This window comes from Heterocephalus glaber, unplaced genomic scaffold, assembly GCF_053883595.1.
Source record: "Heterocephalus glaber isolate CG9 unplaced genomic scaffold, H.glaber_assembly_v1.0 deba00001097, whole genome shotgun sequence".
Classification (NCBI taxonomy): Eukaryota; Metazoa; Chordata; class Mammalia; order Rodentia; family Bathyergidae; genus Heterocephalus; species Heterocephalus glaber.
In genome coordinates, this window is record NW_028258191.1 from 4,722,389 (window position 1) to 4,742,402 (window position 20,014).

The 20,014-nt window shown below is 34.4% G+C and overlaps 1 protein-coding gene and 1 non-coding gene across 33 annotated transcripts in view; one reads left to right on the forward strand and one right to left on the reverse strand.

The window, feature by feature from the left end:
- Positions 1 to 20,014, reverse strand: part of Mbd5 (methyl-CpG binding domain protein 5) — a 437,449-nt gene that overhangs the window by 270,227 nt on the left and 147,208 nt on the right. For 20 of the 32 annotated variants that reach the window (XR_015450821.1, XR_015450822.1, XM_087210018.1 and 17 more), the window contains one exon: positions 318 to 429. The exons of the other annotated variants lie outside the window; for them this stretch is intronic. The gene's annotated coding sequence lies outside the window, so the exon portion shown is untranslated. The remainder of the gene's footprint in view (positions 1 to 317; positions 430 to 20,014) is intronic. 32 annotated transcript variants of the gene reach the window in all.
- Positions 2,964 to 3,093, forward strand: LOC147828428 (small nucleolar RNA SNORA1). The gene has a single exon (XR_015450845.1). It is a non-coding gene; the product is annotated as a small nucleolar RNA SNORA1 (small nucleolar RNA).

The following is a 20,014-nucleotide window of genomic DNA, read 5'->3' on the forward strand; positions in this document are numbered from 1 at the left end:
TTCTTTTCTGTTATCTTCTTTTACTAGCTTTGTTTACTAGATGTTCAATTTGCCTGATTATCCATCTGACTCTTCTGATATTGCATGAGTGTTTCATAGTTTGATAAAGTTGTCATATACTAAAATTTTAAAGCTTTTTAGGTACATAAGTGCTTAGAAATACATGTAATTCGTATAAGTAATGTTATATATTAGGACACATTTAAAAATTAGTAGTGTGCTTAATTTCATAAACTGCATACAATCTAGGTTTAATTTTAAAAAATTAAATAAGTACACAGCAATGAACTACAATGTTAAAAGTCATCATTACATACCTGTCATCTCAATTTATAATTGAGATCTATCTATCTTATATTTGTCAGCAGCCAATATAATAAAAACAAGGATGGTCTGTCCAGAATCACAGGATGCTTGTACATTTACTACCTAGAATGGAAGTATAAAAGCCAAGTTCTGCTATAGCTTTGAAAAAACACACCTAAGTTTTATATAAAACTTAGCATATCAGCATAGATGCATCCCCTTCCTAAAAATTATTCAAATGGGAACATTATCTCTCTATAATGTCTTTAGCTCTTTTATTTTATTTTATTTTTTATACCAGGGATCGAACTCGGGTTCTTGCGCTTGCACAGCAGTCGGCGAAACCACTAAGCTAAATCCCCGGCTAGCTCTTTTATTTTATAAAGATACCTTTCCAGTAGTATCTAACAGATCTCTCTCTTCAGATTTGTAAGGCCTAAATAATGTAGGAAAAAGCCCCATAACCACAGTGATTGGTCTCACTTTTAAATTCATGAAGAACTCAAGTAGACACTTCATGCTCCCAGGCATTCACAGTACACTTCCCATGTGGATTGAATTTCTCATTTTCCCAGATAAAGTTTTCACTCCTCCTTCTCCTTGAGTATGTTCCCTTATACTCCTTGTTCAGTCTCTTAAGCATCTAGTTGGCTTAACTTCAAATTACATTCAAAGTACAACTACTTCTCATTGCTTCTGCCATTTTCTCTGGTCTATGGAAACATTATCTCCAAATTATCTCATAGTATTTACCCTTGCTCCCCACCAGTCTGTTATACTGTTTAAGTCTTTTAAAATTTAAGTCAGATCTTGTCATTCTTTTGCTAAAACAAACAAGCCAAGAAGGAAACAAACAGAACCCTCTGATGGACATAATTTTTCTGACCCCCTCTGTTACCATTAGCTTTCTTATTCTTATCAAGCCACAATGGTCCTTACCCTTTTGATAATCATCTGCATGCCTCAGGAAACTAATACAGTAAACAATATGGGTTAGAGCACTAAAGCCTAAGGTCAAAATTATTTTGGTATACATAAAAATTATCTATAGGAATATATTAATCTTGTCCCACACATTTTAGTGATTTTTTTTTTTAAAGTTGTACTCAGTTGCTCATATTTTTGGTGGTGAGTTCAGGTACAGAATCATGTTGTTTATACCTAGGGGTTTAACTTCTTTCTTATTTTAAACTTACAAACTTTTCTTGCTGGTATACTTCAGTACAATGAATGTTATATGACAGTTGTGACAATGGTTATTTTTGCAATGTTCCTAACCTTTGTGTAAATGTTTTCAGTGTTTCCTTGTTTCTATCTTACCTCTCCCTACCCCTGTTCATGACTGATCTACTGTGAACTGAGAGGAGAATAAAATTTCCAAGTGAAGTCATGTTTGAATTTTCAGTTGCACCTGTGTTGTATTTGCTTTACAACCATGTCCTAATTTGAACTTAGAGATATTCATAACTGGCAAATCCTACATTTGGAGGTAACTGTTTCCATTACAAAGTGACATTTCATTAATGTTTATGTCCAATGAATTTTGATGGTCTGATATAAACATTTTGCTTGCCTTTCTAAAACATTTATTTAATTGTCTTGTTTAGTTGCATATGCCACAGAAACAAATTTTGTTCTGATAATCAGAAGTCTATTTTTAAAAAAATATCATTTAAATCATTTAAATAATTTTTCTCTCGAACAGTTCCCTTTATTACAAAATTCAGTGATATTTGTGACATGGATCATCTGACTAATAGAACTTCATTCTGTCATCTTTATATTGTAAAAAATATTTTATCACTAGTTCTGTTAACTTGGTTTTCATCAGGTGTGGTTTCTCTGTATCTTTGTTTTAGTAGTTATGTTTATAACTTTATGCAACTTTGTATTTATAAATTAACTCAGGTAATTTATATCTTTAACCTTTATTTCTGTATTCAATATCTAATAATTCACTTTTATTAGCAATTACAACAGCATATTTTTATTCTGTCCTCTTTTCATCATATTCCAATTTATTTATTACTCCTTTTCTTTGCATTGTTAAATGTGATTACACTTTATTATCAGTTTTAATTGACTTCATTTGAGTTCCAGTTATGAAAAATGAAAAAGTAAAAGTTAAAATTATAAAAAGAAGGGGCCGGGGATTTAGCTCAGTGGTTCCGCCGCCTGCTTCACAAACTCAAAGTCCTGAGTTCAATCCCCCGTACAAAAAAAAAACTATAAAAAGAAGGAATAAAAGGGAGAAAACATAGAGGTAGTGTAGGCTTTCTAACTTTAGGAACTTTTGTGCTAATATTTTGCTCTTTAGCTCTAATTTCCATATTTTAGTTTTTACTGTACAGTTAAATACCAGTTTTTGTATGGTAATTTTCTACTTATTTTCATCTGATTGGCCGTATTTAGTAGGAAATTTTTAAAGAAGAGCACACTTGAACAATATTCTTTGAGGCTATAACATCTGCAGTCTCTATATTTGAAGACAGTTTAAATTTAAAATATGAATTATTTTCCTTTCTACCAGATCCTGTAGTTAGTCTACTGCCAACGGGCACTAAACGTTACTGTTAATAAATTAGAGAAGCTGGATCCCCTCCCCTAATCAGTGACTTGACTATTCTTCCTTCTTGTTTAAAGTTCAGTAATTTCAAACCCTCATTTTAGATTAGAATGGCACTGTTGATTGGTGTCCAAAATTGGTCAATGTAGCTAAAATTGAGACACAGGTCATGCTTCTATCACAGTAAATGTATTACAGTGGTGAAGAGACCTGTAACATTTTGCTCAAGAATAATGAAAAATGTTTACTTTCAATATTACAAATGAATGTTTAAGGAATAATACAGAACCTAGATCATGTGCCACAATGCCAATAGTATGTACAATTCAAATTCTAGGCTCCTACAGTGTAAATTGCTGGAAGGAATTTGGATACAAGATAACAGGAGTTTTGATGTAGTCATTGTCCATAATTGCAGTGGAGATAAAAGAATTGGGGCATGGCAATTAATCCATGACTGGATTAAGCACCGGTTCTTTGAAAAGGGCTATATTGAAGACAAAGAACCTCATGAAAGTGACCTTGATGAGTACTGAAAAAATTATATGTGAAATTCCTTAAATAAAAATTTATTTAATTAAAAAAAATAAAGTCCAGTAATTTTATGAGGCCAGGTCTCCTACTGACAATTCTAGGTCAATTTTCCCTGGACCCTAGTATGCTCTTTTGATATGTAGATTTAAATTGTCTCCTACTTTATAAAAGTTTCTTTTAATTATATCTATAAATATTCATTCTCTTCTATTATTCTGGTTTTATTTAGTGTCTCTATTTCATATATACACAAACATTTCTCTATAATTCAAAACTCCTGGTATCTTATATCCAAGTTCCTTCCAGCAATTTACACTTGCACATCCTAATGTCATTGTGGCACATGATCTAAATTCTATATTATTCCTTAATCATTCACTTCTTCTTTTTTCAATCATTCATTTCTAATATTGAAAGTCAATATTTTTTGTCTTGTTTTATTCTTTCTTGTCATTTTAGTCCTTTAATTCCTTCGTGGTAGTCTGTTTTATGTTCCTTGCAGTTTCATCTCTGAAAGAGATACTTCTTTTCTAAGTTTGGTCAAGTCATAATATATCTTTTCTTACTGTTTTAGAATATCTTTTAAACAGTTTTGCCTTTTGGATTGTGCTTTTGCTAATACTTGATTAATTCCTTTATTTTCTCTCTTCTCCTCCCAACTCTCTTCTTTCCTTCCTTCATGGACAAAAACATACACCATATATTCCAAAAAACTAAGATTCAGATTTAATTATACCATTCTAAAATAGGTCAAAGTAGATCTTAGCTATAGGTTTACAGGATCCATATAAGAGTAAGTGAAGAGAGGCAGTCTTTGAGAAACATGTCTGTGGTAAGGGATCTTGCAAGGCTGATCCCAGAGAATGATGGCAACAATGTATATATCCTGAAGGCACCCTCAGCTGCTACAAAGTTTGCTTGCAATTACAGATATGGAAACAAATGTGCGTTGAGTAATCAGGTTTAGAAAAGCAGAAAAGTTAGGGCTATACAAAGAATTTACAGAATGACTTTTTTTCTTTTCCCACTGCTGTTATTAAACCCAGGCTACACTGCCTAGGCAAGGTTTGAGCTTGTGATCCTTCTCCCTCAGCCTCCCTGAGTGCTGGATCTACAGGAGTGTGTACCATGTCCAGCTCAGACATGCTATTTTATAGAAAGCATTTTGTATCTGTGAGAGCAGAGATTATATCCTTGTGAAAACTAGCAAAACTAGAACGAGTCTGTGGACTCTCCTTTACCTTGACCCTTCTTCCTAACACACACCTTAAAATCAGTAAGTGACCTGGTAAAACCATAACACTTAGTCATGAGTAATTAAAAGAAAGGAACTTGCACAAGCTTGAAAACCCAGATACTCTAAGATAAGAGAATGAAAAGGATAGTAAAATATAGACAACAATCACTAGAAAAATGTCACCAGGGTGAGAAGTGTACTTCATCAATACAGTACATGCTGTGCCTGTGTGAGACCATGGGTTCAATTCAGGGGGCAAGAAAGATTTCCACAGTGCAAAGGAGGGTTTGAATGCTGAATATTTTCATGTTTCTTAGTCATTTGAATTTCTTATTTAATAAACTGCATGTTCAGTTCTTTTATACAAACGGATAGTCTTTTCCACATTGAATTGTTACTATGTTTTACATACTAATAAAATCAGCATCTTGTCATATCTACCAAATATTAATTTTTAGGGTTTTCAAATGTCTTTTAATTTATCTTTTGGATTTTTCTAATTACCTACAAATTACTACAGTAAAAAATTATTAATCATTTTATGGATTTTAAAGAATTAACTTTTAAACAGATTGTTATTCATTATAAACATCTTTAAAAAATCAAACATGCGTTCCAAAGATGTTTTAACATTTGCAGATCAGGTCAACCCCATGTATAAAATTCAGCAATGACTGTTCTTCATAATTAAAATTTCCTAACATGATCTATATGACCTGTATATGTTTCCCTTGTTTGTCTGCAGCCTTGCTTCCAACTGCTTGTTTCTCTCTTTCTTCCTACCGTCACACTGACTTGGAGCTGTGTCTAAAATATCATGTTTTGCTGACCCACAGCCTTTTCATTTTGCTTCCAGAGCCAGTGTTCTCCTAGACATATAGCTCATCACTTTCATGAATCAAGAGATTTCTGCTTAAATGTAATTTCCTCAGAAAAGTCTTGCCTAAGCTTCTGATCTAAAACAGAACTCTCTCTCATCTCTTTCAGTTGCTAACTCACCATATATGACAGGTACGCATAATTGTCAACTAGACTGGCTTGTGAGTAGTCGAGGGAATTAGTAAATCACATTTCTAAGTGTGTCTGGGTAAGGTCATTTAAGTGTGACCTGGTGACTACATGTGGTCCTTTACCTTTTCTTCTCTGGCACTGTTCCCCTGCTCTGCTTCCTGGGCTGCTATGAATTCAGCCTCTATGCTCAATGACTAGGAAATGTATTCCCTGAAACCAGTAGCCAAATGAAACCCCTCATCCTTTAAGTTATGGCTGTTGAGTACCATGTGTCAGTGACAAGAAAGGTAACACAGTATGCTATACTTTCTTTTTTTTCAGAACATGCCATTTTCAAAATTACATTATGTAATTACCTGATTGTTCACTGTTTTGTCTTTGCAGTAAGGTGGTAAACTATATGAGAGCCTTATTGTTTGTGACAGCACCTAGAACAATTTCTGGCCAATAACTAGTACAGATATATTTTTAAATGAATGAGCAAATAAAACAATGATGTTTTTGGGCCAGGGATTTAGCTCAGTGGTTCTGCTGCCTGCTTCGCAAGTGCAAGGTCCCAATTTCGATCCCCGGTACCAAAAGTGAAAACAAAACAAAACAAAAAATGAAGGATGTTTTCAATGCTGAGGTTTTAAAAAGGCTTAGAACAGCTTTAAAAAATGCCTCCTTAGGTAAAAAGACAGCATACAGTGGCAAATTATTTAAATGAAAAAAGCTTCTTTAGAAGTTCTTGCTTTTAAAGTTTTCTCCAATGATTTGCCAAGTATTTTTAGAACTAATCAGTACATGTATAAACTCATATCTTCTGTAGTGAAATGAGATCACATTTCTGTTTGAAAACCATTTTAGTTTGACTTATATTTGCTTTAAATGTTTCATTCCATAAATAGTGAGATTTATATCCACAACTTTTTGAGAAGGTATCTGTATTCAATTACAAAACACCCTGCCTCAGTGTTTCCTACTTAGCTTCTAGTATAGGCAGATGGTAGGTATGTAGATTATATAATGCACTAGAAAATGTAAGTGCTATGGAAAACAAAATAAGTTAGAGAAGGGAGGCAATTTAAAATGTAATTTTTATTTTTTATTTCTTTTGCTGGTTTTGGGGAATGTTCTGAAGCCCTTGCACACTCTAGGCAAGTGTTCTACCACTGAGTTACCTCAGTTCTATTTGATTTGTTTTACTGGTTTTTTTTTAAGACACAAAGGCATGAAATTATACTGAACTATATTAATATAAAATATGTTACCAAAGCACGGCCCATTGTTTGACTTTGTTAAGTTCCCAATTATTCAGTTAAACACTATTCTGGGTGCTGCTGTGGCAAGCCTTTGATATTTGTTTTTTCTTCTTTTCTTTATTTTTATTTATTTCTTATATAATGTTTTTAAACTGATCAGGTTACAATATGATCAGTTGACTTGACTTAAGTAAAAGAGAGTATGTTTCATAATCTGCAGGAGCCTCATCCAATTAGCTGAAAGGCTTTAAGAAGTAGGATGAGATTTCCTTAAAGAAATTCTTTTTCGGCCGGGGATTTAGCTCAGTGGTTCCGCCGCCTGCCTTGCAAGCGCAAGGACCCAAGTTTGATCCCCGTTACCAAGAAATTCTTTTTCAAGATAGTAGCACCCATTACGTACTATTCATTTTAGTCCTTATTTACACTTTCAGTTTCTCACACCAGAGAAACTATTTGGTATTTATACATGTGTGTCCTATTTATTTCACTTAAGAGTATCGCCTCAATGTGCATCCACTTAGCTATAAATGTCTCTGATTTCTCATTTTTTATGGCTGAATGAGAAAATGGAAAAATAGGACCAAAATCTTTGTAAATAGGGAGGAATGGAGGGTTGAAGGGAGGGCTGGGCAAGGGTGAAAAATAAGAACCAAGAGAGACTATGTAAAGGTGTAAATTTCCAATGATGAATGTCACTATATTTTATACCTAAAATGTATGAATGATTAGAATGAATAATCGAAAATGCAAAATAAGAAGAAAAGGTCCAAAGGGGTAGGGGTAGTGGTAGGGGCAGGGGAAAGGAAAGAAGGGAAAGGAAAAATGCTGAGAAATGGAAAAAATGGAAATAAAGTCTTTGTAAATAGGGAAGGGTGGAGGGGGTGAAGGGAGGGCTAGGAATGGGGGGAAAACAAAGAACCAAGATGCATTATGTAAAGGTACAATTCCCAATGAGAAATGTAATTGTGTTGTATACCTACAATGAACCAATAAAAGAATTTAAGAAAAAAAAAATTCAAAAGATAGTAGCACCCAGTCCTTGTGCACAGATGCAGTGACTACCCTACAAATATACTTTCTAGCCACACAATTACAATTTGAAAAGTCAGTCTCTACAATCTCTGGGCATGGACACACACACACACACACACACACACTTCATCTAGAAAATCCTGATACAGTTCTATTATCAGTATTATCAGATTAGTGTTACTGCAGAAAGTCAAAATGTCTTATAATGGGGAGAAAGAGGTTAAAAAAAGACCGTGGAGTTTCAGTATTAAAGGAAAAAAAATCTTAAAATCTAGAAATTCTACATATAGCTATGCATTCCCTCAAAGTGAGATTATGATAATGTATATTTTCAAGCATAATGGCCTCACAAAACAGTTTTTGATGAAATATTCAGAAAGGAATACAGAAGGTATTCCTTATACATGAAGTAATGCTGATATAGCATCTTTGGAAAAATTGTTGTCTTTTACAATAACTAACAGAAAAGGAAAATAGGACATGTGATAAAGTAGATTACAGGAACATGATGGGGTAGGAGAAGGTGAAGGAGATAAATGGAATTTAGAATACACAAGAATCTTGAGAGATGTATAAAACAACTTTGTTTAGTACTCAAATATTTAAAAGAAATAAAATATGAGGAACACTATAGTATTTAAGATGATAGAAACACATTTAAATGTACAAAAATTATAAATGATTATTCACTATTTCATTTTTTTGTTAGTGTGTCTATGAACTTCACCTATAATCGATACTCTTTTTCTTTCTGTCAATGGAAATACCTTTAATTTTCTTCTGAAAATACTGTAAACAGTTACTATAATGTTCAAACTCTGGAGATAAAAGTAAAATCCCTTTAGTGCTAACTATATTTGGTATATACTGTAAAGGATATTAGAAAGGATAATTGCTAATATTTTCCCAACATTTACTTTCCTGCATTTGATGCCTTACTTTTTCATTTTATCAAAATACTTACACGTAGCCAGAAGTGCAGCAATAGTTCTAAGAGATCTAAGGAAGTTAATTTAGGGCATTATTAATCTGTTTCTAGTTAATACTTTGGTGATGCAGGATTTATAATGGTATGTGAATGTGGGAGTTTAACTGAAGCAAGAATAGGCAGCTCAGAGCTGGGCATGGTGGTGCAAACCTGTGAAAAGCACTTGGGAGGCTGAGGAAGGAGGATCACTAGGAGTTCTCCTGGGGTACATAGTGAGTTCAAAGCCAGCCTAAACTACAACACAGCAAAACTGTGTCTCAAAAACCAAAACCAAAACCAAACAAACAAACAAAAGACTGGGCAGATCAGAGCTCCCAGGACAGGGTTAGGACACTGAATCACTGGTCAGTCCAAAATGTGGTGGAGTGACCATTACATGTCTTAGTTGGCCATAAGCATCGAAATTGCCTAGGTTTTTCTTGACGCAAAGGAAACTGGGTCTGGGCTATATATATCTTCAGGTGGGTAGAGTGTTGATGGCAATACATGCTGCTGTCAATACTTCAAGAAAAGTGAGTGGAAGAAAAGGGAAAAGAAAAAACTGAATAGGCTAATAAGCATTAAAGATACATATAGTCAAAGACCTTGACTCATCAAAATCCTAAGAGGCACCTAGTTCTACATGAGTTTTATCACCCATTAAGTAAAGAATAAATTCCTATCCCATAAATTTATTCCAGAAAACAGAAAATAATTAGTGCTGTCTAATTTTTTAAGGCTAGTGCAATCTGAATTGTAAAACCAGGCAAAGAAAATGAAAAAACATTATAATGCATTTCATTAAAAATGTGGATTTCTAAATCCTCCAAAAAATATTTAACCCAACACAGTCATGCATTAAAAATAATACATCATAACTAAGTAATATATCATTATGTAAACTAGGAATGCATGAATAATTTAACATTAGAAATTCTACTCAAATAATTCACAACATTAATAAACCACTGGATAAATATGACTATAATAATATGTCCATAATAAAAAATTAAGGTTCAACAGGTATTTATGATAAGATAACATAGCAAACTAGAAACAGAGAAACCTTTCTTAATTTGGTAAACATTATGCATCTAAACCTTTAGTAAGTATTATATTTAACTGGGAATCTTGAGATGCATCTACTTTAAGACAGGGCATAAGAAGAGGATGCCCCATTTCCACTTTCACTACTCTTCTTTAACACAGCTCCAAAGAAATGAGCCAAAGGTTTAAGAAAGAAGAAAGAAGTTTACGTACAAGGATGGGAAGAGTAAAAAAAAGAAAAATGTCATTACTTGCAAATGATGACATATTCATCTTCTAGAAAAAATATTAGGAATAAGAGAGTATAGTATTTGATTCCTGGTACCAAAAAAAAAAAAAGAGAGAGTATAACAATGTTAAAATTCAGATCAACTTCAAAAAGATCATAGCATTTTTGTATGACAGAAATAGATATAAAAGTATTTTTAATTGTGTATTTGAAAGCTGGATGTCTATTTAAAAAGCACCACACATAATATTAAAAAGGTGCAGGAATAAAAATATATTTGTTTCAAATTTAAAAGACAAGAAATTAACATCTAGCATATTCAAAAAAAATATATAACACATCAATCAATTGTCAGGAACTCAAATGAAAAAAACTGACTAAAGAATATAAACATGCAGGCTGGGGATTTAGCTCAGTGGTGCTGTTGCCTGCCTCGAAAGCACGAGGTCCTGAGTTTGATCCCCAGTAACACACACACACACACACACACACACACACACAAAGAATATAAACAAGCAATTTCAGAAGAGGGAAGCAAAAAGGCCAACAACTAAATGAAGAGATACTCAGACTCATTTGTGATTAAAAAATCCAAATTTTCAAAATGAGCTATGTGATTATACATATTAGACTGAAAACATGAGAAAGTTAGATAATGAGAAGGGTTAGCATGGATGAAGAGGTTACTGGGACTACGGACTGAAGTTTCTGAAGGGACATCAGACAGGACTTGGTTAAATTAACTATAAACTTAATCCAGTTAACCAGCAATTCTATTTGGGTATATGTCCCAAAAAAAGCGTTGTAAAGTCCCATGATAGGATAAGTATGAGTGTGTTCATCACAGTGCTATTTGTGGTGAAAATCAAAAGCAATTTGGATTGTATTCACTGCGGAAAAATGGATAGTTAAAAAATGGTGGCTATCAACCATGGGATACTATACAGCAATTAGAAGGAATGTAAACATACCAACATAAATAAATGTTAAAATATAAATGTTAAACATGGTGGCGCATGCCTGTAATCCCAGCACTTGGGAGGGTGAAGCAGGATCCTCACCCTGAGTTCAAAGCCAGCCTGAGCTACAAAGTGAGTTCAAGACCAGCCTGAATTACATAGTGAGACTGTGACTCCAAAAACCAAAACAAAACAAAACAAAAAAACGCTAAAACACAAAATAGTAGGAAAAAGGATGAAAAGCATGACACAACACAATACCACAATATCATTTTTGTATATTTAGATTTTAGGGGCTTTCCAGGAAGATGATGGAGCAGAAAACAGCAGCAAATCAGCTTCTCTGAGATTTGGAATAAAAGTACTGGAATATAACTTGGGGAAGAAAAGAAGCAAGCAGGTGATACTTGGAACCCAAAAGGATCTGAAGGGACAATTGGAACCCACAAGGAAACTGAAGGGACAGACCTCAATGCAGAAAAAGAAGGTGGCAAATTGCAGCTTCACCCTGACTCCAGGTTCTTGGTGTGAGAGAGGAGGCTTGAATCTATAGAGGCACAGTGAAGGCAGGTGACTGCAGAGGCCTCCATGGAGAAATGCAGTAGAACAAAGCGTAAGATGCTGTGAACTGCAATAGTTGGTGAGTGACTCCAGTCCAAATGCCCCGTGGAAAGGTTCCTTGGCCAGATGCCATTTTAGGGAGGGGCCAACCCAACCTAGGATTTGGAGCAGCCATGGTTTGGATTCCTCTCAGGGTTCCCAGTGACTGGGTTAGGCAAAATGCCAAGAGAATCCAGGGACAGGAAGGCAAGGTCAGAGTGACAAAAGACACCCAGGGTGTTGTAAGCTAAACAAATCAGGCTGCAACTCCACAACCAGAAGCCAGAACCAGCCTAAACTTCTGTGGAGGTAAAAGCACCAAAATTTGCAGTTTGCCCTATTCCTACTACAGGCTTGCTGGGATTACCCAGCACAGTGCCCTAATCTTATTGCAGGCTTGCTGGGATAATCCAGGATGGATTTGGGCTCTGTCTACCCACTTTGTTTATCAGAAACAGTGGAGACACCCTGAATTGGATACTACCACAAAACTGCAGATCTCAGAAGATAACCAAAGGCTTGAAATCAGAGAGAAATCTCTTTTTTCTCTTTGTTTTTGTCCTTTTCTTGATTTTGTTTTTTGTAAATGTGAAGATTCCTTTTAAGTCTTTTTTGGTGTGTTTAGTTCTTGTTTTTGTGTTTTCCTTCTTTCTTTCCTTTCTGTCTTCTTCACCAGTTTCCCAAAGCTTGAGTGATCTTCCTTTGTCCTTCAGCCTTGCTTCTAATCTTTTTCTCTTCTTTATTTTTATGGGGTTTTTCCTCTTATGCCTTTTAAATGTTCTCTCTTGAAGGTAAAATTGCTCTATTGAGTGAATATTTATTGTATGTAATTTTCTAATTTGTTTTAGATTTATTATATAACTATAAATTTTATACCTATGGTAAAAGATGGCAAATTAACAGTTACCACAGCTTATCATTTTCTGGACTATGCTTGATGGTACTATTATTGCTGATTGTACTACTGCAGCCAAGGTGACATGGTTTAATCAAGTTGTTCTTCCTCGTATGGGAATACCGAGATGGTCTGGGGGTCATAAACAATAGTCCCACCAAACTTATTGCTAGGCCAAATAGACAGCAACTTCTCATTCCTAATAAATAGAAGAGGCAGGATCTTGGAACAGACTCAAAAGTCAAAAGCCAGCTTCACTTAGAACACATCTCTGAAAAGTATTCATTTTCTAAGGAGGTTTCAATACTAGTAATAAAGCTATATACCATGAGGAATTTACAAGAATCAACACAGAAAACAAATTTTAAAATATAGAAAATGAGAAGACACAGAAGCAAGATGCAACCCTAGATCCCCAGCTCACCCAAGGCAAATTCACGGGGCACTGAAGTGGAAGAAATTAGAAGTTATTTAGCTGAACTTTCTGAAATGGTAGCAGCAGAAGTAAGAAAGCAGATCAATGAGGCTCTAGAAAAAAATCAGAAATAATTATACAGATAACTAAAGAAATGGCCATAATGAGGACATGGTTAGTGAATCTAGAGTAGATACAGATTTAAAAAATAGAGGAGCTTAAGAAAGTGATGGAAACCAAGAATGCCCAACATAGGAAAGAACTGGATTCTATAAGCAGGTATCCTGGAGATTAAAAATTCTACTGAAACTATACACAGCAAAATAAATGAATGTGAAGATAGACTATCAGATCTAGAAGATGGCTTTGTGGTTAGTGATCATCAAATGAAAGATTTCTTAAAAATAACAAGGTACCATGAAAAATCAATCCAACAGCTGCTAGATGATGCAAAGAAAAATGACAAAAGATTGACTAGAATTGATAAAAATCAGATGATAGCACAAAGGAGATAAAACAACTCTTAAAAGAAGTAATGGCAGAAAACTTCTCAAGCATGGAAAATTTGATATACAGATACTGGAAATCTAATTAGCCTTGATCAGAAAAAAATTACACCAAAGCATATAATAGGCAAGTTTCCAGGAATCTAACATAAGAACAGAATATTAAAAGCTGCAACAGAAAAGAAATAAATCACCCGTAAAGGAAAGCCCATCAGAATCACATTAGACTTCTCAACACAAACGCTTATGTCAGGGAGCGCTTAGAGTGAAGTATTTCAAGCCCTAAAGGAAAACAATCTCCAACCAAGATTGATGTACCCCCAAAATTATCTTTCCAAATCAATGGAGAAATAAAATACTTCTATAATAAAGAACTGAAAGTGTAAATAAGGATCAAATTGTATATTAGATAATGTGAAATTGGAAGAAAAGGTCCAAAGGAGAAGGGGAAGTAGGGGTGAGGGTGGGAGAAAGGAAAGAAGGGAAAGGAATAAATATGAGAAAAGGAAAAACTGGGAACAAAGTCTTTGTAAATAGAGAGGGGTGGAGAGGTTGAAGGAAAGGGAGAGGAATGGGGAAAAAAATAAGAACCAAGATATATCTTGTAAAGGTACAAATTCCCAATGATGAATGTCACCATATCGTACACCTAAAATGTACCAATAAACTTAATGAATAAAAAAAAAACAACTGAAGAAATTCATGACCATTAAACCAGCACTACAAAAAGTTCTGAAGAATATTCTAGAAAAATACAATGGATACAACAATTCCATGAAACCCAATAGAATGCATCCACCAGGAAAGATAAGCAATTAAACAGAGAGGAAAGAAAGGAACTCAGCAACAGCAAAATAATATGACAAATATAAGTCAAACATCAGTTATAACCTTCCATGTAAATGGCCTCAATTCACCAATCAAAAGAAACAGATTGGTAGAATGGATCAAGAAACAAGATCCAGTAATATGCTGCATATAAGAAACACATTTAAAAAAAAAACACAAAAAAATCACACATTTAGCTCAAAAAGAAATTCATAGAGTGAAAGTCAAAGGATGGAAAACAATACTCCATGGGATAGGAACCTGGAAAAAAGCAGGGGTAGCTATGCTATTTGTAGACAAAGTGGATTTCAAGTCAAGACTAATCAGAAGAGAAAAAGAAAGTCATTATATACTTGTTAAGGGAATAATCCAAGAGGAATAAAGAGATAACAATCATTAACATATTTGCTCCAAATACTAGTGTACCCAACTATATTAAAGAAACATTAATGGACATGAAAAATCAAATAAGCACTAATATAATTCTAACAGGGGACCTCAATACCCCACTGTCACAAATAAATCAACTAGACAAAAAAAAAATCAACAAATATCAGTGCTGAACCAAAACTTTGAACAAATAGACTTAGTAGATATCTACAACATAATACACATTCTTCTCACCTGCACATGGTACTTTCTTCAGAATAGACTACATAATATCTCATAGAACATGCTTAAGTAAATATAAAGGAATTGAAATTATCCCGTGCATATTATCAGGTCCTAACGCAATAAAATTGGAAATCTATGGCAAAGGAAACCATGAAAACTACAAAAACACATGGGAATTAACACTGCCCTGAACAACCAATGGGTCACAGATTTAAATAAGTTAGACAGCTTTTAAAATTAAATGATAATGCCACTACAACATAGCAGAACTTATGGGATGTAATGAAAGCAGTCCTATAGGGGAAATTTATAGCAGTGCATTATCACATCAGAAAAACAGAGCAAGCTCAAATAAATAACCTAATATTGAACCTTAAGGTTCTAGGAAAAGAAAACAAAGTTCAACCAAAAGTGCATATAAGGGAGGAAATTATAAAGATCAGAGCAGAAATTAATTAAAGTGAAAATAAGAAAACAATACAAAGAATCAATGAATCAAAGAGTCGATTCTCTGAAAGATTAAATAAAATAGACAAGCCCTTAGCCAACTATATCAAAAAAAAGGAAAGAAAAGACTGAAATCCATGCAGTTATAAATGAAAAAGGTGAAATCACAATGGACCCTGAAGAAATCCAGAAGATCAGCAGTACCAATTGAAGAACCTGTACTCTTAATAAGATGGAAAACACAGAAGAAACAGACAGATTCCTAGATACATACAAATTACTACAATACATCCTGAAGATATAAAAATTCCAAATAATCAAATATAAGTCAATGAAAGTGAAGAAGTAATTTAATTACCAACGAAGAAAATCTTAGGTCCTGATGAATTCATTGCTAAATTCTACAAGAAATTAAGAGAAGATATAATGCCACTATTCCTGAAACTCTTTAATGAAATTGAAAGGGAAGCAATACTCCCAAATTCATTCCTGGAAGCAAGCATCACCTGATACCAAAAGCTGAGAAAGATTCAACAGAAAAAAACCCAAAAAACTACAGACCAATCTCCTTAATGAACATTGATGCAAAATCCTTAATAACATACTGGTAAGCAGAAGGCAGCAAATCATCAAGAAGATTATACACCACGACCAAGTAGGATTCATCCCAGAGATGCAGGGATGGTTCAGCATATTCAAATCAATAAATGTAATACACTGCATGAGCATATCAATAGATGCAGAAAAAGCATTTGACAAATGCCAACACTCATTCATGATAAAAAAAAAAACCTACAGAAAATTAGAACAGAATGTCTTTATCTCAATCTGATAAAATCCATCTATGACAAGTCAACACTCAACATCATACTAAATGGTCAAAAACTGAAAGCTTTCATTCTCAAATCAGGAACAAGACAAGGATATCCACTATCACCACTCCTATTCAATCTAGTTCTGGAAATATTAGCTAGAGGAATTAGACAAGAGAAAGAAATAAAAGGAATAAGGACAGGAAAGGAAGAAGTTAAATTATCATTGTTTGCAGATGGCATTATACTTTACATGGAAGACCCTAAAAACTCCACCGAAAGACTCCAAGATTTAATAACTAAATTCAGTAGCGCAGCAGGATACAAATTCACTGAAAAATCAATGGCATTTTTGTGAACAAATAACAAACTCACTGAGAGAGCAATTAGGGAAATAATACCTTTCAAAACAGCATCAAAAAAAAAGAGAAATACTTAGGAATCACTCTAACAAAGTAAGTAAAACACACCTTTTATTTGAAACTACAGTACTCTGAAAAAAGAGATCAAAGAGGATATCAGAAAATGGAGGACCAGGGATTTAGCTCAGTGGCACTGTGCCTGCCTTCGAAGCATAAGGGCCTGAGTTCAATCCTCGGTACTGGGGCAGGGGGAGGGGGAGAAAGAAAATGGAAAGATATCCCTTGTACTTTGTTTGTTTTGAGACAGGGTCTTGCTATGTTGTTCAGGCTGGCCTTGAACTCACTATGTAGCTCATGCTATCCTTGAATTCACAGTGATCCTCTAGCCTCTGCCTCCCAAGTGCTAGGATTATAGGCATGCATCACAATGCCTGGCTCTTGTTCTTGTATAGGTAGACAAAATGGTCATACTTCCAAAACTTTCATACAAATTTAATGCAATCTTGATCAAAGTACTCATAGTATATCTCACAGAACTAGAGAAAACATTCTTAAAATTTAATTGGATCCAGAAGAGACCTAGAATAGCAAAAGCAATCCTGGGCAACAAAGGCAGGGCAGGAGGCATCAAATTCCCAACTTGAAGGTATACTACAAAGAAATGGTGATAAAATAGCATGGAACTGGCTGAAAAATAGACTTGAAGATCAGTGGACCAGATTAGTAGATAAAGAAACAATTCCAAACAAATTCAGCCACCTTACCTTTGAGGCCAATCACCTTCACTGGAAGAAAGATAGCCTTTTTAATAAATGGTGCACGGAAAACTAGCTTTCCATGCGTTGACGCTTAAATATAGACCCATATCTTGCACCATGCACTCAAAAGAAATAAAATGGATCAAATATCTAAATATTAAAACAGAAACACTAAATCTACTGGAAGACAGGACAGGTGAAACTACTGAAGTCATAGGTGTAGGCAAAGACTTTATGATTAAAACCCTGTATAAAACCCTTTGTTGTACAAAGAATCAACTGGAGTCTCATCTTATTAAAAAGGTTTCATACAGATTTAATGCACAGCAAAGGTCTTTTGTTTTTCTTTTTTGGTACCGGGGATCGATCATGGGGCAGGTGGCAGAACCACTGAGCTAAATCCCCTGCCCAAGCAAAGGAAACCATCAACAGAGTGAAGAGACAACCCACAAACTGGGAAAACATTTTTTAACAGCTATTTTTCAGACAAAGGACTAATATCTAAAATATATGAAGAACTCAAAAATATCAGATCTCCCAAATTAAAGACCTAGTCCAAAAATGGGCATCTGAAATGAATGACACTTCTCAGATGAGGAAGCAGAAACAGCAAATAAATATATGAAAAAATGTTCAACATCATTGGTCATTCAAAAAATGCAAATTAAAACACCGCAGAGATTCCATCTCACTCCAGAAAAAATGGCTATCATGAAGAAAGCCACCAATAACAAATGTTGGTAGGGCTGTGGGGAAAAAAGCTACTTCTCCACTGTCATTGGGAGTGTAAGTTGGTACAAGCACTACAGAAATCACTATGGAGATTCTTCAAAAAAGTAAAACTAGAAGTTTCCTTTTACCCAGCTATTCTTCTTGTTATCTTCCTGAAAGAGGTAAAAATATCATACCACAGCAATATATGCACACCCATGTTACAGCAGCACAATGTGTAATAGAGCTAAATCTTGGAACCAACCTAGATGCCCATCCAGGGATGAATGGATAAAGAAAATGTGGGTTTCATATACAATGTCACACACTATGCTGCCATCAAGAAGGATAAACTTCTGATATTTTTTGGTAAATGCATGCATCATGAGATCATACTTTTAAGTGAAGTAAATCTGACAAACATGTTTAAATACTGCATTGTTTCTCTGGAGTGAGAAAGCATAAAGAAGGACCAAAGTAAATGACAGATATTAGGAAGTAGGAAGAAAATGTTCAAATGGGAAGGGGAGCAAGGGAAGGGCAGGTGGGAGGGAAAGAGTTGAAAAGGAAAAAACAGAATAGGTGGAAAAAATACAAACATTTTGTAAATAAAGAAGGCATGAAAGGTTGAAGAGGGGAGGGGAATGAGGAAAAAGAAGACTCAAGATATGTACAGGTGGGGTAGGGGTAGTGGGAGGGGCAGGGGAAAAGAAAAAAGGGAAGGGAAAAATGATGAGAAATGGAAAAAATGGAAATAAAGTCTTTGTAAATAGGGAAGGGTGGAGGGGGTGAAGGGAGGGCTAGGAATGGGGAAAAAATAAGAACCAAGATGCATTATGTCAAGGTACAATTCCCAAAGAGAAATGTAATTGTGTTGTATACCTACAATGGACCAATCAAAGAATTTCATAAAAAAAAAAAGATATGTACAGGTACAAATTCCCTATGCTCAGTGTGATTAGTATGCATATCAAAAGAGTAGTGATAAAATTAATTTTTAAAAAGTGGGTGATTGCCAATAGAAAAAAAAAATTTCAGGTCTATTAATGGGGGAGAGGTGAGATAAAAGATAGCTAAAACAAACTCAACCATGAGATGGTAAGTGTTGAAAATGAGAGACAGGCACATGAGAGTTCATAAAATGATCCCTCTCCCCCTTTTTTTGTGATTTTGAGACAGGGTCTCGTTATATAGTTCAGGCTAACCTTGAATTCACTCTGTAGTCTAAACTGTCCTTGAACTCCCGACTACCCTCTTGCCTCAGCTTCCCAAGTGCTAGGATTACAGATACGTGCTATCACACTCGGCTTTCTTTTTATTTAGGTGACATATAAAAAAATAAATACATATATGCATAATACTTATGTGAAAATACAAAAAAGAATAATCAATAGATATTATTATAGAATATCATATAAGAGCGGTTTCCTATGGGTCAAAATGAGGAGAATGGGAGTAGAAAATATATCAACAACTAAAATAAGTGCTTTTCATGGAGGAATGATGACAGTGTGCTATGAACGGAGAACTATATTATCTCTCTGTGCAAAAGGTCAGTTACAAAAACTTTTTTTATCAGAAGGATATGATTTAGACTGTGGTGATGAAGGAACTATAAAAATAATTATCTAATCTTTATATTTCAGAAAACAAATACCTATTTCAAGCAACCAACTTTTCATATATAACTACGAAAATGAATTAGAACTAAATATCATTTATCTTTTAAGAGAAATCCTTTCTAACAGTAATATTCATCACAAAATCCTAAGGAAATCACTAAGCTGTTAACCATAAAGGAGAAAAATAAATTCTACATACTTCTAATTTAAATGAATAAAGAAAATGAGAACAAAGGAAATAAAAGTACTCTACGAGAGGCTGTAAACTATTTTACTTTGTTCACACAGCAGCAAAAGTAGATTTTTTTTCC